Genomic DNA, 26,341 nt, shown 5'->3' on the forward strand with positions numbered 1-26,341 from the left:
ATCTGGTGGGGAAGTAACCCACCTCCCAGAACTGCTCTATTACCACCCTGTTGGGATGGGAAACAAGCTCCCTTTAATGACACAAGAAAAGGAGAGTCCTTGCACCTTTAAGAGGGGAAAGATGAATGTGGGCAGAGAGATTGACAGCAAGAGTCGCAGAAAACCTAGAACAGTTTCCATTTTTAACAGCTCTTGCCAGGCATCTCTGTAGCCCAGGGAGTATAAAATGCAGCAAGCCAGGATCCCCCATTCATACATCATATGAAACCAAGAGTAACTGTGGTTGCATTTACACGGATGCATGAATACATGTCCTCCCTACAGTGGCAACAGCAAGCACAGCAGGAAAGAGAAGGGGGTCCCCACACTTGTTCTCATTCTGCTTCCTGCTGCTGCATCACCCTACCCCACCCTGCCTGTCCCCATTTCCCCCCATCATGCCTGTGCAGAAACACAGCACAATGAACATCATGCTGGGCCCTCTAACAGTACAAAAACACCCCTCTCTCTCCACTTTTCCTTTCCCAGCCCAGCCACATTGTAAGAGTACCATGTGGAGGGTCTGGGAAAGGGAACGTGCCCTCTAAAGCAGTAAGAGGGGGGCAGTGCATGACAACAAGCAGCCACATGTGTCATTTTGAAAGCAGAGCTTAGCTTCATCTCCTTCCCTGTAGTGACTGCTGAAGGAGCATCCACACAGACCCTGTAGTTTTCTCTTTGAAATGGTTCAAAGAAGGGGTTTAAAAAATCTGGTTTATTAAAGCAGAAAGCCCTGAGAAGTCCACAAATCCTCCAAAAAATTAGCAAACTACTGTGCAGATGGTCTTTTTAAATGTGAGGGCTTCCTGCTCTCAGTGCAGAGAAAGACCTCTATGTGGAAGCAACTTGGCATTAATAAACCAACTTCAGAATCTAGTCTAAAGAAGCTAAGTTAACTATAGTTAGTGAGAGGGCCAAGTTCTGACAACTGACAACTCACTAACGATAGGGCCAAGCTAGAAGTGACGAATCACACTTGAATGGCAAGTGAACACTCACATGTATTCCTCCCTGTTCACTTGCGCTCCACTTGCACTCCAGTGCCAGTGAAGCGCAAGTGAACAGGGAGGAATACATGTGAGTCTGTTCACTTGCCATTCAAGTGTGATTCGTCACTTCTAGCTTGGCCCATAGTTTCACTGAACAAGGCTTTGCATGACATCTGAAGTGAACCACAATGCACTGAAAACACCCACCAGCTCCCTCCTCCCCTTGCTGTGTGGGCAGCTAGCACTCTTTCCCAGCTTGTGCATTCCATGTGAGCAGGTGTAGCAGGCAGCTAAGAGACTGGAATTAGCATTCTGGTCCCCTCACATCAGACCCCTGGTGGGAACTCCCTACTCCTATAAATAGTAGGAAACATTCTGGATTCTTTCAGTTTCAGAACTACATTTGAATCCTAGGTTTACTAGTAACTAGGGTTACCATAAACTGGATTCCAACTCAAGTTGCTATACTCATTAGATCTCACACTAGTGTTGCCAGTTTTTCAACTGGCCATGGTAGCTGTGCCTTTCACAGCAGCTTCATCTGTGCCTATCTCCATGCCATGAAATGCTCCACCTGATTTCTGTGTATCAAACTGTTTTTAAAGGAGGGACATGCTGGGTTTTTCCTCCCTGGTTATTTGGCAACCTTACTCATATCCTGGGAAGGATAAGCAATGAGGACTAATCTTAATTTGCTTCCAATGACAGCAACAAAATTCAGTTCTGTCTCTCTCTTCCACTTCGTTAATAACCAAAGACAGTGGGGATTCCCTGGATTCCACTGTTCTCATCTATCTTTTTAACTCCTGCAAAATGGATCAAAATTCTGTACTCCTCATTTGGCATTAACACAAATACAAAAGTTCAGGAAGCTATGGCAAGAAGAAATTACAGTGTTTAGGGTGAGATAGTACATTATTTTTCTGAGAATAATGCTGCCAGTGAGATCTTATAACTAGGGATGCCAACTGCATGGAGAAAATTGTCCTGTCCCATTAAGAGAAGCTTATCTTGATGGTTTTTTTAACCAGGTGATGTTATTTACCTCCATGCCCTGAAAAGCTTCAACTTCTCATTTCCACACAGTAAGTTTCTACTGAAGTGACAGGACATTTTTCTCCAGGCCTGTTGGCAATCCTATTTTAACAGTCTGACATGGTGAGTTATGCATGGGAGACAAGTAGGATCAGACTGCCACACCCACACCCTATTTCACTCATTTTTTAAAAAAAAAAACACCTGTTTTCTAAAACCAAGACTCTTAAGATAGAAAGCATAAGGTCTACTCAGAATGAAATGCTAATGAGTTCAAAAGGATTTACCCCCAGGTAAGTGCGCATAGGATTGAAGACTAATATATTACTTTGCGGATATCACAATTTTTTACTGTATGTTTTAGAGAGGATCCAAGAGACAGAGATACACAGAGACTGAGAATCTATGGTAGAATTGGTCCTCAGATATAGTAAGGACCACACAGTACAGCATCTGGTCTGGGTCCAGCCAGTGCCTGGATGGGAAACTTCACTGTAATCTTATATAAGCAACCTTGAGCACCACAACAGCAAAAATGTGGGGTGTACACACAGTAAATAATGGGCTACTATGGCTCAGATTGAGGGCACCTAATGTTTGCATGATTCCATCCTTGTGTTGAGTTTGGAACTGCAGAAAGTTTAAAGGACACTGTTGTCCATCTGTTGTGATTTTTAAAAAATTGTAAACACAACTGCAACATTAGCTTGTGCTATGTGAACAGCTGAAACAATACTGAGGCTTCCCTGAACTATTACTCTATCAGTGTTCCTCTTTTCTTTCTCCTTCCTGCTTAATTAACAACTTCCTTTTCCTCTCACTGTCAATGTTCTTCTCCTACTATTTATTCATATATTGTAGATTATCAGTGTGGCGGAGCAGAGAGATCACTATTTTTCAGCTTTGCAGCTAACCAAAAAACCTGCTCATTTGTACTGTTATATCCTAACTGTACTTAATTGATGAACAATGAGCTTGGCTAGCTAGCAAGTAAAAAACAAAACAGTACTTAATCATTCTCACCAAATGATGATTCAATTCATTCATGAATGCTAAAAAAGCAACGAACCTGTCACAAAATAGTAAGTAATGAATTAGAATAAAAACCAAAAGGAAAAGCAAGAAGAAGATGAATCTGACTAAAGAGGATTTATTTCTGAGGAGAACTGTGGAATCTTGCCCACGGTGACATATTTTTGTGAGAATTATACTGCTATATTAAGCGGCACTAATTATGGATTCCGCCTTAGCTAGTTCTTTGTTCTTAACAAAAATAAACCTGGCTTTAGATGGTTCTGTTCTCAACAAAAACAACCACATCATTCAGAGCAGAATATGGAAGGAAGTTTCAACAAAAGCATAATCATAGCATTCAGGTCCATTTGATATACTTTGCTGTCAACACACGTGGCTTCTCCTATGGAAACGGACAGCAACCTGATGCATGTTTACTCAGAAGGAAGTCACATTAAATTTGCTGCGGCTTACTCTCAAGTAACTATGCATAAGACTGCATCCTGAGTCATTTGTTTGGGAGCAAGGACTAAATTTCAGACCCTAAGATGAGGCACTCAGGTTTGGAATTTTGGGCTCATGTCTTCTGTGAAGAAACACAATAATTTCTAGAACAAGGGTGATGTCACCCATACCACTCACCACCCCCTTGATGTCACATACATGGCAGAACCAACTAAGGCCAAAGAATGTGAAATTCCAGTAATGCCTCAATATGAGAAACAGTAAAAAATACTCTTTAAAGTGGAAAATAAATTTTTCTAGCCTGCGTCACTTGCCACCTCAACTGACCGGGCTGAATCCGAGACTATATACTTTTGGATGGAAGGATGGGTATTCTTTTCCAGGGCCTGAGGATCTGGTATAGGTAGAGGGAGATTCTGGGCTGCAAATCCATGATATGGTCTATTTATGTTCTTTATGAGACAGACATCTTTATTTAATTTCTTAAAAATTATGAGGAAGGAGGGGGAAGGGAAAATGCAACAAATCTATATAGATCCCAAAGAGATGACGTTCCAGTCCTAAAGCCAAGCCTTGACAGGGAACACTAGAGAGGAAGCTAGTGTGAGAAGCCAGGATTCTTGGCTTCCCTCTGTCTCTGGGAAGATACTGGTGTCTGGCTGAAGGGCAATTACAGATACAGCAGCCAACATTTTTCCTTACAGAGATCCTATATCTTGAAACAGCCATGACAAGAAACAAATGAATCTCTGAAGCTTTTCCCTGAATGAAAACACAATGCTAGGAAAATGTTTGCCTATAAATATTTTATTTACATCACAAAATTTAATACCCAGCCTTTCTGGTGTCATAATTGCCACTAAGGAGGCTAACAAATGTTTAAAAACCCACACATAATAAAACCACATCTTTAAAATAATTAAAGCCAACAAAGGTACATAATTAAAACAATTAAAACCAGAACTAAAATGCATACAAAACCAACAATTAAATCCTTGGACAGGGAGAGGGGATCCCTGGGGGAACGCCAAACAAAACAAAAAAGTCTTCACCTGCTGGTGGCAGATGGGGACAGAAGGGGACAGGCAAGTCTTCCTGGGGAGAGAGTTCCAGAGTTTTGGTGCCAATAGTGTTACTTGTTACAATGAATGTGCTGCAGTTTTTGACATGCAACATGGCACCCAGTCACATTAAAATTATAACATTAACAAAGGCATCTGCACATCTAGAAACACAAATTTAGAACGTGAGAAACAAGTAGCACTAACACAGCTGAGATAAAATTCTACACAGATAAAAATTAAAAAGCTGACTCCCTTAATAAGCCAGCATATTTTGAGCCTAGGTGCACCTCAGGAGACACAGTGTTCCTCAGCCTGGAGGCCACTATGGAGCAATTGTAGCCCCAACCATAAAGGATGGGCCCCACAGCACCTCCACTGCATGCAGACCTGAGGGGCTGGGAAATTTCTACAAAAGAAAGAAGAGAAAGCAATGGAAAGCAAAAAATACTGAGAGAAGAGGGATGATTCATTCTTGGCATAAAATGACTAGCATAGTTACAAGAAAGCAAGCATGTGTGTTTTATTTTTCTGTTTCATTGCTGAATTCTCTTTCACATCTACCATATAATACCATTAATTTGTGTCCCATGTTTTATATATGTTTCATGTAAAGATAACTTAGATAATTAATTCTGAAGATTTTTTTCCCTCATAAGATCTTTTATTTTTATTCATGATTTTATCTTTCAGTTAAGATACGTGAAAGGCCAAGTTGCCAAGAACAGTCTTAGTCTAGTCAGCATTGTTACAACCTGTTGTGCAATCTGATGTTTTCCATTATCATTTCTGTCATGCTGTTTATGATTCCAGTTTTAAAAATTGTGTATAATTGATACAAGTATTGAATTATTCAAGATATATTTATTACACAGTACAGTTTTAACCAAGTCAAATGGTATTTCATCATAAATAACGAGAAGACTCATGAGGAAGGGAAAATCCCCCCCACCCACCTCCCATCAGTCTGAATGTCACCCCTTGGTCTAGTTTCACTTGCTCTCCCTTAGCCACCTACCAGTTTTTTCCATATCTGCTTTTTTCTCCCTCCCACCAGGCTGGTTCTATTTCGTGTTCCCCCCCCCATGCCCCCTCCTTCACAGAATCTTTCTTGCCCCTCACCTTCTACCTACTCTTGCTCCCCTCACTCATCTCTTCTTGTGTTATCCCCAGTTGTCAGTTGGCAACTGAAGTCTTGCCCAGACATCACTTATATTTTTGAAGGGCTTGACCCCCAAATTATTTGGGAGGAGGGTACATTTTTTAAAATTTCTGCAAACCTGGTGGGGTTTTTTGCATCATCACAGGATGGGGAATCCATAGTTATTAGATATACATTTTACTTGACATTAGGCATGTCTGATTGGTTCTATTGTTTTATACTTAATATTCAGGTTAAAATATGTCAATATTTTACAGTCATCCCGAGGAAGATTTTTCATTGAAAGAGGCTGTGTTTTTATAATTCTTCAGGAAGATGTTCTTTAAACAGCACCATTTTCAGACTCACCTTTCTCACTGTATTTTATATTATTAATATCACTTTTTGTGATATTAAACACCACACGTGAGTTGGACAGGCTGGTTTAAACACCAGCTGAAGAACTGTCTTAGGCTGGTGTAACACAGCGGCTAGGAAAAACAGCTGTCAACCTGAAGCTTAAATGTCACCTGAGCTATAAACTTACCAGGTGACCTTGGGCAAGCCACTCTGCTTCACCCCTGCAACATGGGAATAGTAATAATTGCCTATCTTAAAGGGTTATTCTAAGAATTACTGGTAATAGCATATGTGACGTGCTTTGAACACTGATGTGCTGTACAAATTCTATGTACTATTATTTGGTACATTTTAATTTCTCAGCCTCAGCCCTTTAGCTACTGAAATATTGGTCTACATCCTAGGGTTGTTGTTCAAAAACAGTAAGAAGATGCATGACTGATCGTTTCAGAAAAATCACTGTATTGAGTTTAAGCTTATTACAAAAATTTAATGTGACAAAAAGGAGCATGCCTAACCATGTCTGTTCAGAAGTCAGTCCCATTTATTCAATGGAGCTTAGGCTCAGGAAAATGTTTTTAGGATTGCAGCCCAACATCCGTCTGGTTTCTGTTACTATTACTTAGCATACAGTTATACGATTTTTATAATAAACTGCCAAGTATGAACAAAGCATCAACTGTATTTATGCACCAGGGCCATCATTAACAGTCATTATGCAAAAGTACTTGCGAAGTCTCTGCTGAGAAGTCTCACGGGAACGGAAGAAATCATACCCAGCGCACACCAGAACCGACTCTACAGCTTGGAAGGTGGCATCGTAGCGGATAAATCCGGGGGGATTCCCGGCTGGTTAAAAAGCCTCCCTGAATGCGGACCAGCCGTTCGCTCCGTTAGGCTCAAGCCTTCAAGCCCTTCGCGGAGTTTAAAACAGTCGGGACAGTTTAGAGCAAATCATCGCCGGGGACTTACCCAGGCTCAGTAGCGGTGCGGGACTGGACGCCATGCTCCTCGCCCAAAGGCCAGCGACGCCAACTTCAGAGCCGCACGAGGGCCGGAGAAAATGTGCGAGTGAGAGGGGAGGAGCAGGGCGTCGGCGACCACTACAGCTGGCACCCGCCCCGCCCCGGAAAGCAAGGGCTGGGCAGAAGAGAGCGGGTACCGCCACAGGCGCGCTTCAGCCCAAGGCACGCCCCCTCGCTGAGGCGCCTTTGGCTGGCTCGGATTTGAGCCCGAGCCGAGTGGCGCGCAGTTCGGGTTCACGAAATGACCATCGAAAAGAGCTCCGGGGCAGCTGGCGGGCACGCGCCATTCCTCATAGCCGGTCTCTGCACTTCGCACAGTGGAAAGGTCCTGGGAGTTTCTCTGGAGGAGATACGCTTGAGGAAATCCTGCAGCTTGTTTTCAAAAATGAAAGTTGAGGAGCAGGTGGCTAAAGAGTTACGGCCATGAAAGTAGGGGGCGAGCCTATTCAAGATAGCTGTGAGAAGTCGAAGGATGTAGGACTACGTTGGAAGTGGATAGGGGTGGGTTGGCATGTTTGGTATGTTGTTCTGTTGAGGGTTGCCAACTCCAGATCGGGAAATTCCTGGTGCTTGAGGAAAGCGGGGTTTGGGGAGGGCAAGGATCTCAGTGGGGTGTAATATCATAAAGTCCACCCTCCAAAGTAGCCCTTTTCTCCAGGGGAACAGATCTCTGTAAATCAGTTGTAATGTTGGGACTGGCATCACCAGGAGGTTGGCAACCGTATGTTCTGGAGTGCTATCAAAAGAAATCCTACCCCAAACCTTGGTTTGTTTCTCCTACTTTGCATGGGGCTATACCTCTCTGCCTTTACAGCATACAACATAGAATGCCGGAGTAGGGATTTTGGTGATGGGAGCTCTGGAGAAACAGCACTTTGCACAAACAACCAAGGTTGATCTGAAAATCAAACAATGGGCAGAAGAGCATATTGCTAACACTTATTTCCTCAGAGTTGGTGTCCTTACAGGCAATCCACATCAGGACATGGAACATTCAACAGAATCTCTCCTCTAGCTGGGAACACAAGGGCAATGTGCTCAATCCAAGCATGCAAGAAAAGGAGACTCCCAAGGTTTGACCGCTGCAATTGTATCTTGTGTACCCTCCAATATGTAGTTAAAAAACCTTCCGCCTCCAATGGTTGCTGTCTCCCATGTAGGGTAAGTATGCACAATGCAGAAAAGTCCCATCCCCAGGATATGCAAGAGGAGTATAATTAGGGAGCATCTACCTATTCTGCTTTGGGATTGCCAACTCTCTTGTTCTTGCAAGGCTCCTGTACCACTGTAAACCGATTAACATACAAACGTTTGGTCAGCAAAACCATACCCATTATGATCATGCAGAGATAGGAACAGCTCTATGTGGTGTTCTACTATCTATTACATAAGTTTTCAAAGTCACAGGAGTCTTGCTAGGCCAGGAAAGTTAGCAATTCCATATCATCTGAGAGCTAAACTACAAAGAGACGAATTACACAAGGATGCTCGAGGGAGTCTCAATGTTAGCTGAGAAGCCGAGTTTTAAAAGAGATCAGAAGGCTCTGTCAATTTCCCCTCTCTACAGAGCCTGCAAATATCCCTGCTCAGGAGGTTTGTTTATTTCCTCTTTGCCTCCTAGAAGGGGAGGTGAAACTGATAGAGCCTTTGAGAAGTTAAGAGGAAGTTAACAAACCCTCTGATGAGCAATCTTTACTGACTCTGCAGAGAGGGGAAATTGACAAAGCCTTCCTATCTTTTAAAACCCAGCTTCCTGGCTAACATTGTGACTCCCTTCATGTGCACAGCCTTGAGTAATTTGTCTGTTGTAGCTTAGCTCTGACTTGCATTCAGAACTCCATTCTTAATGCTGTCCTGTGAATGTTTGAATTGTTTCACAGTTGTGTTTCTGTGTTAATGGGGTAGGGCAGATGATGTGTCCCCATCACTTTGTTCTGAACCTCAGCAGTTTTGAAAACGGGACTCTGGGAGAGGTCCACTGTTGATCTGTCTGGATAGTTGTACTCAAGCAATGGAGAGAAGAGGTCAGCTTCTCAGGGCTCACGCTGCTACTAGCATGATAAATAGTGCCAGCAACAAACAGTTAAGCTAGAGTTCAGAAGAAGGAGGCAGGCACACTCCAATGCATAATTTTACAAACTTCTATCATGTCTCCTCTTAGCTGTCTTTTCTCTGTTCTGAAAAGTCCCAGGCTTGGCAGCCTTTCCTCACAGGAAAGATACTCCTACTCCTTAATTATCTTTGTTTCCCTCCTTTGTATTTTATTGAGCTCTACAATATCCTTTCTGAGATACAGTTAACAGAACTGCGCACAGTATTTTAAATGAGGCTGCACCATAGATCAATACAAGAGCATTACGATATCGACCATTTTCTTTTCAATCCTTTTACGTATAATTCCTAGCATGGAATTTGTGTTTTTCTCCACTATCACACACAGGGTTGATGTTTTCATTGAGCTTTCCACAATAAGCATATTAGATTTGTTTCAATATGCATCACCTTATACTTACCCACAATGAATTTCATTTGCCATGCTGTTGACATGTTTAAAGTTACCTAATCTGCATAGATTATTCATAGTATGCCATTTTTTATGCTACAGAAGATGGATTTTTATTTTTAAATTTTGGTGCAAAATTGTTACTTTGCCTCTTCATCAGTACACCATTACTAGCTCTTACAAGACAAAATCCAGATATAGAGCAAGATCTAGGGACAGAGGCCAGTGAGATAAGGAGGCATGGCCTTAGATGCTCTTTGTAAAGGTGCAGAGTCAAACAGTAAAGACTCTGTTCATCTAAGATATACAGCTCTGCTGTATATATACAGCATCTAAGATATACAGCTATTACAAGGTTTTTCCTGCCACCAAGCAATAACATTCATGCATTTGAACCCGCCAGAGATCACCGTAACATAATCCACAAGGCTTTCACAGACACAAAGCTAGAATTTGAAATGCAAAACTTAAGCAGGTAAGCCCAGCAACAAACTAAATAAAGATCGCACCAACAATTATTAAGGACTTAAACGCTTATAAGACATTCTAGAAAATTTAATTCTGTTTTACAGAGAGGGAAGATGGAGGTCCATATTTGTTTTTCAGATGTCTCCCTTGCTCATATGTGAAGCAGGGGGTATAGTTGGACTTTGTACAACCAACTGGTTCCTCGGGTCAGGGAAGGTAAACCACTCCCACCTTCCTCCATTACTGTAAGCTCTACTACTGTAAGCAGTTCTATTCCACTATCAGGGAAACAAAATGCCAGCCGTCTGTGTGTGAGCTGGGTGCCAGCCATGTATTCCCACACTTCCAGGCTCTCCCCTGCCGTGTATGCATGAATGTGCAGCATGTACATGTACATTTTTTTTTAGATTTTAAAAATACTGATTAAGGGGAAATCAGCTTTGCCCTCATCCAGTGGGGGGCAGACACCCCAAATCTGGCTGGAGCAATTAAATTACCACTAACTGCACTGGGCATATAGTTTAACAGGGCTTTTCTGCATGCTTGACTTACACCTAAATTTCTTAGCCGTTGATCCACAAGCACTGGAATCAGTTTGGGTATGGTTCTTCCTCATGTCTGCCCTCCTCTGCTTTTTTACAGTTGTAGAGGTGGTTTAAAGTCCGTCTCACATGCCTTAAATAGTCAACATTTACAAGTGAAGTTGCTGTTGTTATCAATGTGTTGTTGGTGATGTCACAGCAAGTCTCCATTTTTATTTGTTGTGTATGCCTATATTGACATAAGGGCTGAATTTTTTAAGCGATGATAAAAATGAACCCACTGCCTGTTTTTGCACAGGGAAACCTAGAGGGGAGCAGCTGTGCCACCTAGCCCTAAGGGCCCCCTCCATGGTCCAAACCAGAGTGCCCCACCTGGGCTGACCAAGAGCAAGGAAGTGGAGGTCAGCACAAGTGGGGCAGACTGACCTCTGTGGGCATGGAGTCCAGAGCAGCAGTGGCTATGTTCCTTTCAAACAGTGCTGCTTTCTTGGGTGCCCTGGGCCACCAGGGCTTTTTGTATATTTTTAAGAAGTCACTTTCATATTACTATATGAAAAATGCAATCCTGCTGTAGCATAGTGGTTAAGTGGTTGGGTTGTGAATCAGCACTCTGCTGGTTTGAATCCCACTACTGCCATGAGTTCAACAGGTGTCCTTGAGTAAGTCACTCCTCTCAGCCCCAGCTCCCCAGGAGTATTGTGGGGATAATATTAACAGTATCTTTGTAATAATAGCACTGACTTTGTTCATCACTCTGAGTGGGGCACTAATCTGTCTAGAAGAGTGTTATATAAGCACAGTTATTATTATATTGATATACCATTGTAATACCAGATGCAGCAGGTTTTCTGAATTCCCAGCTTTCATTTTTAAAAAAGTAAGTTTCTAGCCCCTTCCATTGCAGAGATATGCCTTTTTCCTTATATCTGTATGTATTTGTCTATATCTATAAATGAAAACTGGTAATTCAGAGAACATGCTGCATCTATTATTACAACCATCTAGCGACATGAAAGTGAAGGTTTTTTTATGTTGAAAAAGAAACCAGGAGTTGGGGGGGGGGGGGGGGTGGTAAAGGAAGGCCGGGGAGGAAGTAGTGGTTTGACAATGATGAACATCCAGTCATCAAAAAGTGGGTTGTAACTGGGTGAGAGTGAGCAGGACAAACAAAACCAAAAGAAACATTATGGATGAGGAACATAGGCAACCCACAATTGGCTTTGAACTGTCTGGTAATTCCAGAAGATCTCTAGGCACCCACCGGGAGGCTGGCAAACCTAGCATGGAGAAAGCTTAAGTAGAACATATCTTTATGGGCTCATACGTTGGGCAAGATATCTCCATCTGACACAGGTCCCAGAACGCATTTTGTTTACTATCTATAGTATATTATGTGTATATATAATAGAAAATATAGAAAAAAATTGAATAGAATCTACATGTTACAGAGCTTTTACACCAGTGAATACCTACTGCCTCTGTTTCTTTGTGGTTCATCTGCATTACAATAAAGGATATCACACACCCCAAAAAGAAGGCCGATTCACCGTTTCTCCTTTCCACAGACTTCTGTAGTGCATAAGTTTATACAGGGCTGCCTGCTCCAGCTTGGAAATTCCTGGAGATATTAGGGGTGGACCCTGGAGAGTATGGAGCTGGAGAAGGGGACGGACCTCAGTGGGGTATAATGCCATGGAGTCCACCCTCCAAAACAGCCATTTTTTCCAGGGGAACTGACCACTGCGCCTGGAGATCAGTTGTAATTCTAGGAGATTTCTAGCCATTACCTGGACGTTGGCAACCTTAAGGCATAGTATGCTATTTCTTAAAATCTGCTCTCCAGTTTGCTACAATTTGCTACTGATGTTAATAGTGTAGTTACAAGTTTCCGTTTTTTGCTCTCAGCATGAATTTTGTTTGTTTCGCCTTTTAAAATGCAGGATAAAGAGAGGCTGGGTTTGGCATTGTGCTGGGGGTAACCTTGAATTCTTTCTGAGTACTCCATCTTTCCCACTCGATACCACAGAAGAGTTAATGGCAAAGGAGACAGAGGTTGCTGTATAACTCCAAGTCTGCTACTAGGGGAATTAACATAGAGAACAATCAATATAAATTAAGCCTTTTTGCCGATGACATGGTTGTATATATTACAAATCCCATAGATTCTCTATACCCACTCCAAAACAAACTACTGGAATTCGGCTCAATTTCGGGCCTTACAGTCAATCAATCCAAGTCACAGCTCTTTCCAATATTTCTCCACGCAAACACTGTTACACATATCAGACAATCTAGTCAGTACCACTGGAACCATAAGCAAATGTCATATTTAGGCATAACCATCCCTAATAACCTTAACCAATTGATGGAACTAAACCACATCAAAACAATCAACCAAATTAAAGCAGATCTACATAAATGGAGAAGGATTACACCCTCATGGTTAGAACGATACCACCTAATTAAGTCATTTGTACTTCCAAAATTACTCTTTTTTTTAAGGGCAATACCGTTAACAATTCCACAAAAGAAAATTAAATCATGGCAACAATTATTAAACCAATTCTTACGGGGGAAGAAACATCCAAGAATAGCCTTTAAAACTCTTAAGCTAAGAAAACAGCAAGGAGGCTTTAAATACCCTGATCTAGAACTCTATCAGACAGCCACCAGACTATTCAATACATTGCAAATTTTAATTACAGCAAATAAGACTGACTGGATCGCAATCTTGGAGTCAGAACTTAAACATTGCAATATACAAAATATGTTTTGGAACACAAAAAAAGATCGACCCCACAAAATAAATAACCCTTTTCTAGAATCAATAATCAATACCTGGGATCGTACAAGATTCAAACTTATACCACAATTCTCAAGATTCTCTTCTTTTATAGAACAGCATTGGTTCCCTCCAGGGCAAACTAAAGCCTTTAAAAATATATGGCTCCAAGCAAATATGATCCGCATAATTGATATAACAACAAAAAAGGGAATCATAAACAAAATAGAATTAGAACAAAAAACACAAGATTCACTGGTTTACCTATTTTCAACTCTCAAACATGCTACAACAAATAAAAATACAAGAATTACTTAAAAAGAACGCAACCGATTTTGAACTCCTACTTGATACCAAATCACTCAAACAAAAGGGATTAATTTCTAAACTATACAACATCCTTTTATCTCTCAACCAAATTAAAACTCTAAAATGCCAAACAAATTGGCACTTAGATTGCAACATAGAGCTAACACCTGAACAATGGAGAGAAATATGGACTGCAAACATTCTAAAACCTAAGACAGTTACCTCCCAAATCCAAAATTACAAAATCATTCACAGATGGCACATAACACCAAGAAAACTCTCACTAATAGCTAAAACAAATCCTCCGCTCTGCTGGAAAGAGTGTGGAAATATAGGAACGTTTAAACTTTGCTGGTGGGAATGCCCCCGAATAGAACCTTTTTGGAATGATATATTATGTTATATAAAAGAAATAACGGGCTACAAAATCCCCCTTGATCCAAAGATCATATTCTTGAATGTATGGGATACTTTCGAAATTCCACAAATAAGAAAAGATCTAATTAGCAACCTTTTGGTTGTAGCTAAGAACTTGCTAGCTTTACATTGGAAATCAAAGACGGTTCCCACAGCAGAAAAATGGTTAGAAAAAATATGGGACCACTATATACAAGAAAAAATACATGACGAATTATACCAGAGTGAACACTATTTGAAAGAAACTGATTTTATTGCAAAATGGTTACCATTCATTGAATTCATTTCCAATACAAATCACTCTCCACCTAAGCATTTACTTTTTGTTACTCAGATTTGAAGCAACAACTATCAAATAATTGAAAAAAAATGCTAGTTGTCTTTGTTTTAACTATATTGGCATGACGTTTATTATCTAATTTCCTTATTCCTGTATAAAAACTAAAGCATTTCACAAATTTCACATCTATGCATATAATTGTATATAGTTCACTAAGACTTTGTTGTTGTTCTATTTTACTTCTGTACATTGTTTTTGTTTGTTTGTTTGGTTGGTTTTTTAAAAAAAATAAAATAAATTGTTAAAAAAAAAAGTCTGCTACTAGGGATTAATTAATATTTATTTTCACAAGTCTGGGAAATGTGCTACAGGATTCCAATGAAGCCTTATAGAATTCTCAGAAATGGGAATGGAAAGCTTAGTGGAAACCTGACAGGAAGCAGAGTTGTAAATGGAAAGCCCCTTCATGTAGTCATTTCAAGAGTCAAGAGGAGGGTGTGTGAATAAGCTGTGTTATCTTTGTTTCTGAGTCTAATTTGTGCAGACAGGAATTATCATTGTGCTAATAAACTATCAAAGAAAAAAGAAAGGAAGCACAGAAAGTATGATGATGTGTTCTTCTTCCAAAAAATATGGAGACAAACGTGTATAAAGTGATGGCAGTTGCAGGCTGTTGCCACTGTGAAAAGGTTTTCTGATTTCTTTTCTCATGTCACCTCAAGGCTGGGTTGGCATGTGAGAAGCATATTGCTCTATTAGATCAGTGCCTGGAACTAGGAGCAATGAGGTTTGGATGCCATGCTGCACTGGCAACAAATGCATTCAAAGGCAGACATAAGTTTACAGATGAAACCAGAGTTCATTTCAACACACACTTGATTTGTTACCTTTCTAATTCAAATCCTTTAGAATTCTTCTGCAATGGTTAGAAGGCAAAAGTAGAATACCACTGATTTTTCTGAGTAGAAAATCTTCCTGGAGATCCCGGGAATCTACCATCAAGTGGTGGCACCGAACAGGCAATGTAAGGCTGATTAGCAACGAGCTTCCTATATGGACTAAAATGTTTGCAAGACATGACTCACTGGAAAAGACAATAATGCTAAGAAAAATTGAAGGCTGTAGGTAAAGAAGAAGACCCAGCTTGATGGCTTGATTCAATAAAGGAAGCCTTTTGTAAGATATGAGCAAGAGTGTTAATGATACAACATCTTGGAGGTTATTAACTCATAGGGTTGCCGTAAGTCAGAAGCAACTCAATGGCACCTAACACAAAATGAAATAGTGGCTCTGAGCATCTGCAGTTCTCTTGAGGAGGAAACCACTTTGTTTAAAAAAATGGGTCCAAGGGACAAATGTCCAAATCATCATCTTTTAAAAGAGGACACAGAAAGTAAGACAATACACTGTACATAACTTAAGCTGTCCACCACATTTATATCCTTCCCAGCTCTGGTCCCCCTCCCCCCACTCCATTTTATCTTCACAGTAACCCTGTGAAGTGGGCAAGTCTGAAAATGTGTGACTTTGAGCCAGTCCTCCTATGAGCTTCATGACAAGAATTCCGCCTCTTAAAAAGCTTTACCAAACGGATACAGATGACTAAAGCTAGTACAATACTGATTGATGGGGGAAGCTGCACTTGAGGGAAATATTCCCAGTATGTGGAATAAGTAGGGCAGGCATCTGGATGAGGGGTTGAGCTGAGAGGAATGGGTGAGTAGATATGAAGTGAGAGTACAGGAAGAATGGCAGCAACATGAGTGGAAGAGTTGGGAATAAATTTCCTCAAAATTCTTTACCTTCTAGGCAGCTGCTGTGAAGCCAAGTGGCTAGAATCAAGGTTCTCTGTAGAAGGTATGAGACTTTTTGTAGTTTTGGCACTAGTATATGAGTAATCAGAATTACTCTGCAGCGAGCTAGATGTTCAGTGCAAACGCAAGTAATCATGCCCCAATGGGTCTTTTTTTACAAAATGCAAAGCAGCCCATGCAATTTCACCAGCCTTCAATTATTATGAATAATATTTCTGAAAATACTACTTATATCTTAATAAATATGGGAATGGTAAAATAAACACAAAATTATGTGATTATGCTAGTTCTTAACCCCCCTCCATGGTTAAATGCATTTTTAAAAATCTTTGTGTCTTTTCTTAAAATTACATCGATTACTGTCATGATGTTACATTTAATTTGCCTAAATGTTTGCCCTCGGCTGGGATATATTTTGAATTTTATAAAGATGGACTCTCTGCTTTGACTAGCTTCTTTTACTACAATATTTTAGTAATATCTGGTTTTTTAAAATCCTTTCCAGATTTTGTGTGTGGTGATGCTGGTATTCTTCAACGGTGCCCATGCATTCCTGAGGGACGTCTTTGTTTTATAACCTGCCCTTTTACATTGTCTTCTAATTAATACCTCATTTTTGCAATATTCCGTTGGAAAATTAACTGTCAGGCATGCTGGGACCCCTTCTCCCTGCCTTGAATGTCCTCTTATACAGCTGTTGGATTTTGACCACTATAGTAGCTGTTTTGTATAAATTCAGCTATATTTACGTTGTGATTCTCTTCTTGTGTCCCACTTAGGGAACAGTTAAAGGCTTACTTTCCAGACTGAGTTACTGTAGGAAGCAATAATTTATGACTTCTACAAAATGTATCTCTGTGACCACTCTGAGATGTGTAATTTCCGTATAAATTCAGTGAAAGTTTAAGCCATCAATTATCAATGTGATCAATGTTTGCTATTCCCTCCTAAATTCTTTCAATGAGAATCTTACAGTCCAGTCCAAAACATGTTTACTTAGAAATATAACCTTTACTTCCTACTAGTACTTCCTACTAGAAATAAAGTGATCTAGTGGTACCTTGCCCTGATCTGGATTGTCCAGGCAAGCCCTATCTTGTCAGATCTCAGAAGCTACAATTAGTAATTGTATGGGAGACCTACAATGAAGACCTGGGTTGCAGAGGCAGGCAATGGCAAACCACCTCTGTTAGTCTCTTGCCATGAAAACCCCATCAAGGGTCAAGTCAGCTATGACTTGGCAGTACTTTCCACCACCACCAGTGGTACCTTAAAGGCTAACAGAATTTTAATCTAGTATAAGCTTTCATGGAGTTCAGTTCACTTCTTCAGATGTAAAGAGTGGCTTCTCAAGACAGACCTTTTACATAGGAGTTGTATAAAGAAAGAAACAGCTGGGCCAAGCGGCCATGAAATGCAGGAAGCACAAGCTGAAGAGCAATGATGCAAAATTAAAATCTAATCAAGAAAAATGCAGAGACCGTTCAGTAGTTTTGCTAAGCTACTTAACATTTTTAGTTATTTTTATGTATTTGTATTCTGCTTTTCTCACTGAGTCACAGAGACTCAATTGGTTAGGACTCCCACATTTTTGCTATCTTAGCAAAACCTAAGACTGCTTACCTGTTGTTGTTTTCAGGTGTTAACTAGTGTCTCTACAACTATAGATTAATTTTAAATTTTGCATAATTCACCCTGTATTGCATTTCATGGCCCCTTTGCTGTGCCGTTTTATTTTGTTTACTTCCTACAAAAAGGTATGCAAAGTAAGAATCCACTCATTGCATATAATGAAGTGAGATCTAGTCCATGAAAGCTTAAGCCGGAATAAAATCTTTAAGGTGGCACTAGACTCCTGCTTATTTTTGCTGTAACAGACTAACAGTGAAGCATGAACTATTTTCAAGCATACAATAAAAATCATAGTGGAGGGATTATTCCTATGGAATACAGCAAATGGTGCGTGAGAGTATGAGTGAGGAACCTCAAACCCCAAAGCAGCAAAACCTGATTGATATCCCTGGACACCTTTAGCAAACTGTTCCCCATAAACTGGGGATGTCATGGATTTCCTGAGTGTGATGTTTGGATGCAGTATACATAATTCAGCTATATTTATAAGCACAGTGTGCGTTCCTGAGAACGTCAGTCCTGCAGCACCTGGGGTGATGTTGTGTTTGTAGCAGACTCTGCAGACCAATGCAACAAAAGGTTTAGTCCAAAGCAGCTTTAGACAGAACAATCCAAACTGCCTATTTGTGTGCCTCGGTCTCTTCAAAGAACAAATTTAGCGGTATATCTCTCTAAGCATAACAGCAAGATCCTCAGCATAACAGCAAGAATCAGAAACTCTGTTATATTGTCCCCTTGGAAACCAGTCTGCAAAATTGGGCAATTATATTTTATATTTCAGCATAAGGCTATATAATACAAGGACAATCATCAGGAAAAGCGCTAACCAAGAGATTGCTGTTTGTCAGAAGGATCTATTGAAGCAAATGCACGAGGAAGATAAGCACAGGGGACTTACCTATTCTGCAGCCTATCACAGTTGTAACAAATATTGTGTTGATTCACAGTCATATTTTCCCTCAGTTTTTAAACTCAATTGCTATTCTGCACAAAACAAACAAACAAAAATTGCCCCTGAGTTTTGCTGTATCATATTCTTTCTTTTACCTATGAGTAGGGATTTTTCTCAGTGTTAGTACTTACAGACCATCAGTGAGTACTAAAATAATTCTTTTCCTTACAGAGAATGCACGTAACACAACTTCTTAGGGTTTGTGTGTTTGCATGCAAAGAAATGCATGATTGCATAAAAAATTTGAACACACTCTTTGTTTAATATGGGATCCAATCATGTGACACTCTGGTCTCAGACTGGCTGGTTGTTATAAGTGTATATTTTGGAAAAGGTGTTTCAACTGTCCTGAGTGCCAAGGCACTTACTACGCTTTATTCAGTCACAATCAAAACATGCCTCAATTGGAGCCTTTAGGACATAAGACTTGCCCCACCTAATCTAGCATGCTGTTTCCTCTCAAAGCTTATGAGAAGGGGGTGCCCCCACACATTGTATGTCTTTGGTACCTAGAAGTTCCTAGCCTGTGATTACTAGCTAATGGTAGACATGTTCTCCATTAATTCATCCAGTCTTTTTTATTTAAATCAAAGCAAGTGGTCATCAGTACATTTTATGATAATGAATTCCGTAATCCCATTGTGAAGGAACAGACTCACAAGCCCCTCTTGCTCTTTCTGGTTGGCCCCTGGAAGGTCAGAAAACCCGATGGCCACCCCAAGTCTTTGCCTCATCCTCTCAGTGAGACTGATTGGGGTCTCAGATGCTTCGCTAATGAGTTAGGAACCATCATGAGTTAGGAACCATAGACTTCACTACTATGTTGCCTTACATACTATCTGTTGCTTTAAATTTGTGCTCCTTTGTACTACCTGTGCTTCATGTTGTTTAATGTCAGTCCTAGAATTTCTTATGTTCTGATTCAGCATTTCTTCAACTCTGTATTGGATTCTTGCTAATGCCATGTCTTGTAAACTTGTATTTATTTACCCTATGGCATTGTTTATGGAAATGTTCTTGATACCAACTGTACTAATCTCATACTGTGTAATCTGCCTTGAGTCTCAGTGAGAGGTGGACTATAAATGGCATGCATGCATGCATACATATATACATACATACATATATTAAAAAGCTGTTTGGACCCAACCCAGTGATATAATATCCAACCCACACATAATGTGGTATTAGGATACTTTTGCTGTAGTGGGCAGCCATAGTTAGATTTACCATCATCATCAAGAACAAGAAAAATGTCCATTACTGTACTGTAGAGTTTTAGTAGGATCCTTGAATTATGGCTTCTGGCAGCAGGACACCAAACTCCCACAGAGAGGCAGGGCATATAGCTGCAAAATAAGTTAATTTGAAAAGTTCACAAAATGATGAAATTATGTTCCTGTGGAAGGCAGTGCTGACGGATGTCATGTGTCTGCCAGAGCAGTTTGTGGTAGTAATAGCAGGACCGACTCTATGAGGCAACCTGAGTTGGCCACCTCAGGCAGCAGATTTTGTGGGAAGCAACCAACTGTTCTTCCTGTCATCTGCTAGTCTGATTGCTGGGCTGCCCCTACCTGGGAGCCAGAAGATGTAATCCTCTATACCTCCCTGTTCCTCCAGACCTCTTTAGAAAGAGTGTATCAAGCTGTGAGCACCGATTCAGCTACCATTTTTGTTTTTCTTAAATCCTGGCACATGTTTGGGGACCAGAGATATTACAGAGTGCGACCTAGCGATATCCCATTGAATAGCAATATCAGTGGTAGTACTTCCACACACACACCACGTATACTACCTGATATCTGTGGATGAGCGGCTTTGAAGAGATGGGAAATTTGCCACAATAAAAATGAACTTGGAAATAATTTGGAAATACATGATAAATGTAAAATGCTGTTAAGCTGTTAGTACCAGGTTATTACCTCCCATCTCGAATTGAGATATGAAGTAGTTATCACAAGTAACCATGCATAAAAGTTCTAGAAGAAGCCATCAAATACGGCAGCTGCTTGATGTCCCTGAGATTTCAACCTGCTACTCTGAGAATGTTTGCTTGTTTATTTAAAACATTTGTAAGCCACCTTTCTATCCAAAACAGGTCCCCAAGGTGGTAAACATTAAAACACTAACAATTCAAAACAACATTTTAAAACAATTTAAATTTAAAGCAACACTTAAAATATTTTAAAACAATTCAATAAACACAACACAAAGAACAGGGAGGAAGGCCAATAACATTGACACCTCTAGCCATCTTGCAGCTTTCCTTTCTCTTCATTCCTTTCTAGGCAATAAAAATGAAAACTGTACCTTTCCTCCTATATCTGTGCAAAGAAAAGGCCTAGAGACTTATTTTTTAAAAAATGAAAGCTGGGAATTCAAGAGGGAGCGCAGCATACATCCTGGGGGGCATTACCATCATGGTCTAAAAAAATATAGAATATTTAGTCTTCTGCAGGGCTTTTTTTCAGCTGGAACAGAGTGGAACGGAATTCCAGCACCTCTTGAAAATGGTCACATGGCCAGTGGCCCCGCCCCCTGATTTCCAGACAGAGGAAATACTCTGTCTGGAGATCAGGGGGCGGGGCCAGATTTCCAGACAGAGGAAATAGTCTGTCTGGAGATCAGGGGGCGGGGCCACCGGCCATGTGACCATTTTCAAGAGGTGCTGGAACTCCGTTCCACTCTGTTCCAGCTGAAAAAAAGCCCTGCAGAAGACTAAATATTCTATATTTTTTTTGCCAAGGGCGATCTAAACTTTAAAAAACTCCTCCCTTGTTCCAGCTGACCCAAAGTGATATCATTGTGCGGTCCTGAGTTCCACCACTGAGTTCTACCACCTCTTTTCCCAGAAAAAAAAGCCCTGGTCTTCTGTGTTCCGAAGTGTGGTGTTTGAAAATACTTGCACAAAGATTTCTGTAACGTGTGAGAGATTATTTGCAGATTTTCTACCAAGACTTTTCTGTTAGATGTACAGATTCCAATTTAGTGGGACAACTGCCATGCCCATGTTAGATAAGGATAAAAGCATCATCAGCTCCATTGGAAGTCTTGTGAGAGCTCCTGCAATGTGACTTCTCAGGTTCACCGAGGAGGAAAAAAATCTGAGTATCCCAGGAGTTTTTTTAAAAACCCTCATTAGGTGATACTATCTGTAATTTACTACACAACTACTCATGCTACCCATCAAATTGAAAAGAAAAACGTGTTACAGTCCAAACTATATCTCAGACAGCATGTTTTCTGACACTATTTCTTGTAGTTGCAAATGGATTGGTTGGGATAGGTACTGATTTGCATTCTGTGGAAAATTTCTGTCAATAGAAGTGTGTGTGTGATTTTCACCAATTTCCTCCTCTCACACCCCCATATGCTGTCCCAGGGGGTCCCCTGTCCTCCAGAAGAAACATTTCAGGGATGGTTTGGGGGGGGTGGGGGGCAAGGAAGCCCTGTTCCAATTATGGAAATCTCTTCCATCAGTGGACATTTATTGAGGGATCCAAGCTATTTTCAGCCTGCTGTGAATAATCAGGCAGGTGTGGCCACAGCTGACGTTCAGAAGTAGTCTAATAACAGTCCCGTTTCTGCCCAGCAGCATCCACTATTGTTTTCTGGGAAAGTAATTTTGCTGGGCCAGCTGCAGGCACTTATTGTTCTGAGTGATGGGAAGGCCCCTCAGAGCCTGTGTCTGTGTGGTAAAACAGTCCCAGCAGGGCTTGGAGAGACAATGGAACTGCAAAAACTGGAAAAGGATCGACGGAAGATGTTGAGCTAAAAAAAAAGCGTTGGTCTGATGCAGTATCCAGAGTCATGGGTTTGTCTCTGTGAGTATCAGATTCAGTGTCAGGTTCAACTCCCTACTCAGCTACGGAGCTCACTGTGTGGTCTTGGCAGCTGCTTTCTCTCATCTAGTTAGTCTCAGGATTGTTTCAAAGCTACAGCTTCACTTGGAGCGCCTTAGAAGAAGGGCAAGATGCAAAACGGATGGACTGAGAATGGGGTTGAGATGGTATGGACAAGAAACCTAACTGGACACTCTTTAGCTTATGAGTTTATATAAGTTCATTTGCCATGTGACATGGTTAACATTGTTAATGAAAAGCCCTGTTGTCTTAAATATGAGGAAATGCTGAACATACTTCTTTAAAATATCACCGCTTGTAAGTTATTTCCTTCCCTCTGGATCATGACAAATAACAGTTGCATATATGAGCCTGTGGAGAAAGGGAGAAAGAGAAAGTAGTGATAATTTTAGCCCCGGGCAGATATAAAATTGTATATATCCTGAGTACACATACAAGGGAGTCAGGTGATGCTAAGCTGGCCCGCTTGCAATCTCCAGGCATTCTGTGGAATATCTCCATGAATACCTTCATGCACATACAAGTGGACAGCTGTAGGCTTCTTTTTATGATCTGAACCCTGAACAAAACGGCATCCAGTCACAGAGCCATTACCTAGGCACTTGTACATGCTTAAGGTTCCATGCAGGTGCTCTCTTGCGTGAGCACATGCAATCTTCTGCGTGTGATTAGTGACATGTGTGACCAAGTGTCTGCATGGAGTTGTAGGCCCACATCACCTTGGGCTCATTCCAAGCATGACTCATGGCATTTCCAGGACATTCCTCTTTACTCTGGATTAAAACCAACCTGTTTTAATCTGTCTCAAAGGGGAATCTGCAGAGTGGCTGTTGGGAAGTGTCCCTGCGAACCCTCTCTCTGTCATCACTATGAGGAGAGAGCAGAGCTAAGCTTCTGAATTCAAAATGGCATGGGACAGCTCGCTGCGGCCTGCTGTTCTCCCTCTTTTTAGCCCTTTAAACATAGGAGGTCTTTTAGGCTTTTTCACCTTTCTCTGCCAGGTTACACTGCAGCATAATGTTGCTGCTCAGTAGGGAAAAGGAACGCGAAGGGAAAGGTAGGGCTGGGGTTAGCATCAGCATACCCTGAGGTGGAGCAGCTGCCAGGGCCCAGGGCTTCTGGCAGGACCCTTTGTCACAGGCCTGCCCCATCCATCACCTGTCCTTGTGTCCTTTCCTACCCATTGTTTGTGAGCATTCCTCCACTCTTGCTCCTAGTTTTTCAGTGTGGGTGGGGAAGTGCATGCAGGTGGTGCACAACAGTGGCACTCCTGGAGGCCACAACTACAGCAATACCAGCTGCATACAGCAGCCAGTGCTGTCAGGGAAAGGGCATAATGTGATACAAATGGCTGTGAGTGCGGGCAGCAGGAGGGTTTGTGAGAAGAGGAAGGATGCCCAGTCAAGTGGGGAACACATAAGTAGGTGGGTGGAGAGAGGCGGGGGGGGCTGCCCAGGGGGGCCAGAAGAGGGTGCCTGGCCACTGTTTTCCTAGGGCTCCCCAAACCCTGCAGCAGACATCAGGTAGGATACCAGGACACAGGTTTTCTGTGTCTGTACCTACCCCAGTTCAGGTTCCAAAGTTGCTTCATGGGAACATGCAACTTAATCCTTTTTAAAAATTACTTTTCTGACCGCTGCTTCCAAAGAGCCCTGCCATTTCTTGAATCTGATCTCATCCATACACTGAGAGTCTCTCTACCCAAGATCTGTTACATGAGTAGGATCAAGTGAAAGATCTTACACTTGTTCCCCCATTATGGATACACATGCACCGCTAGAGAGACAGCATACACTTGAAGACCACATAGAAAGTAAGTCACTTGAGCATCCCCATGTAACATGTCTTGTGTAGAGAGACTCTTAGAATCAGCAAGGACGAAATAGCAGGAATTGCCTTGTCTGATGATCATTGGTTGGAACAAGAGAAGAGGAAAGGAACAGGCCACTTTGATAGAGGTTGGATGTGTAGGATCCGCAAGTTCTCTTCCCATTCCTGGAAAGCCAGTTGGGCTTAGTGGGTTAGAAAAGGTTGGGATGGCTGTTTTGGATCACACACACTTCATATTAAGGATGACTTATCTAATTTCATCCTCCACACACTGAAAATACAACACACAATTCTACAAACCCTGCAGTATACAGGCGATATGGGCCTGAGCCAGGTGATGAGTATTTCTGCTCATCTACGGTAGCTGAGAGTGGTTAGCAGGAGAAAGTATCACACACCTGAAGGTTAGCTTATGACCCCTGTCTTCCAGTCAACATCAATGCTAATACTTCTCTGTGAATGTGTGCTAACTCTTCTCTGTGAATGTGTGCTAAATGACACTGATGCACAGTTGACTAGTGCTCTGTAGATGGGTGTGACTGCAAATTGTGATTGTGGCGTCAATTTTACTTTGTACCAGGAGCAAGGATGGCTTCAGATTGTCTCGCGTGGCACCATAATTGAGGACAAAGCCACCATCTGTGCGGTGACCTTTCCTCTCATTTCCTCTCCTGTTGGACAAAGAGGCCATAATGACTGGGAATTTCAGTGCTGTGTTTTAAAATGATAAAGGCTTAAAATATATTTTAAGAAACAAATCTACGCCATCTATTTATAGTTTCTCTTCCCCTGAAGAGGCTCCCTGGCTCCTGCTTCATGCTGGAGAGAGACCCAGAAGAGAGGTGGGGAGGTGTGTCTAGCCTGTGTACTTTGTGACTGTGTCTTTGTTTTCAAATAAAACAGGGTCTTAGGCAGGAAGCCATCATGAGACTGAAAGAAGCATTGTTGGCATGACAAGATTAAAGAGCCTACTTAATTTCATGACTGACTACTGCCAAGAAGATCTTCCGGCAGAAGTTCTGGAAGTAGGAGTTTTCAAGCCACTTACGACTGCTGGGATGGGGTGCCTGTTAACTAGTCTGTGGACAGGAGTGGGGGAACGTATATTTTTTCCTAGTCTTTTCATAATTGGTGGCTCTATTGTTGAATGCATTTCACACAGATCAAGCCCTTCTTATACATTTCCTCTGCCCTGCACACTCTCCACATGCTGTTTCCTTATTTAAGTTTGCAAGCAGTACTTTTCTCTGGGCTTATCTATAGACTACCAGCCTCTGCTTGTTTTATTACATTTACAGTCTATACAGGATGGAATTAGCTGAGATGTGACCTGTCCTGAAACCTGTTCTTTATATCAGGGCTGCATCCTGCGATATGTGATGTTATGTGATGTTATAAAGGTACCTTATGGAATGAGCTGCCTGAAGAGCTCTCATTCTCCTGATTTTCAGCAAACTATGCAATGCTGAATTATTCAGGAGGGTTTTTTAACACAGGCAACAGGGCTGTGTTCTAAGGAAATGGTTCAGAAAGATGCTCTAGTAAAGGGATTGGGACCGTAGATTATATTACTGTGTACCATCTGCTGCAAGTATGCTTTGCCTGGGTAGTCTCCGCATCAATTAACATGTCACGTCAAATTGCTTATATTTCGTGTCAACATTGTTTCAACTCTGTATTGGATTTCTGCTTGTTTAAAAATTTCTGCAATCCATACCCTATTACATTTTTATTGAATTTCCCAGCTATTGATCGTATTGATTTACACAGTGTAGTCCGCCTAGAATCTCTGTGAGAAAAGCAGGATATAAATAATGTAA

Source organism: Eublepharis macularius, chromosome 4, assembly GCF_028583425.1.
Source record: "Eublepharis macularius isolate TG4126 chromosome 4, MPM_Emac_v1.0, whole genome shotgun sequence".
Lineage (NCBI taxonomy): Eukaryota > Metazoa > Chordata > Lepidosauria > Squamata > Eublepharidae > Eublepharis > Eublepharis macularius.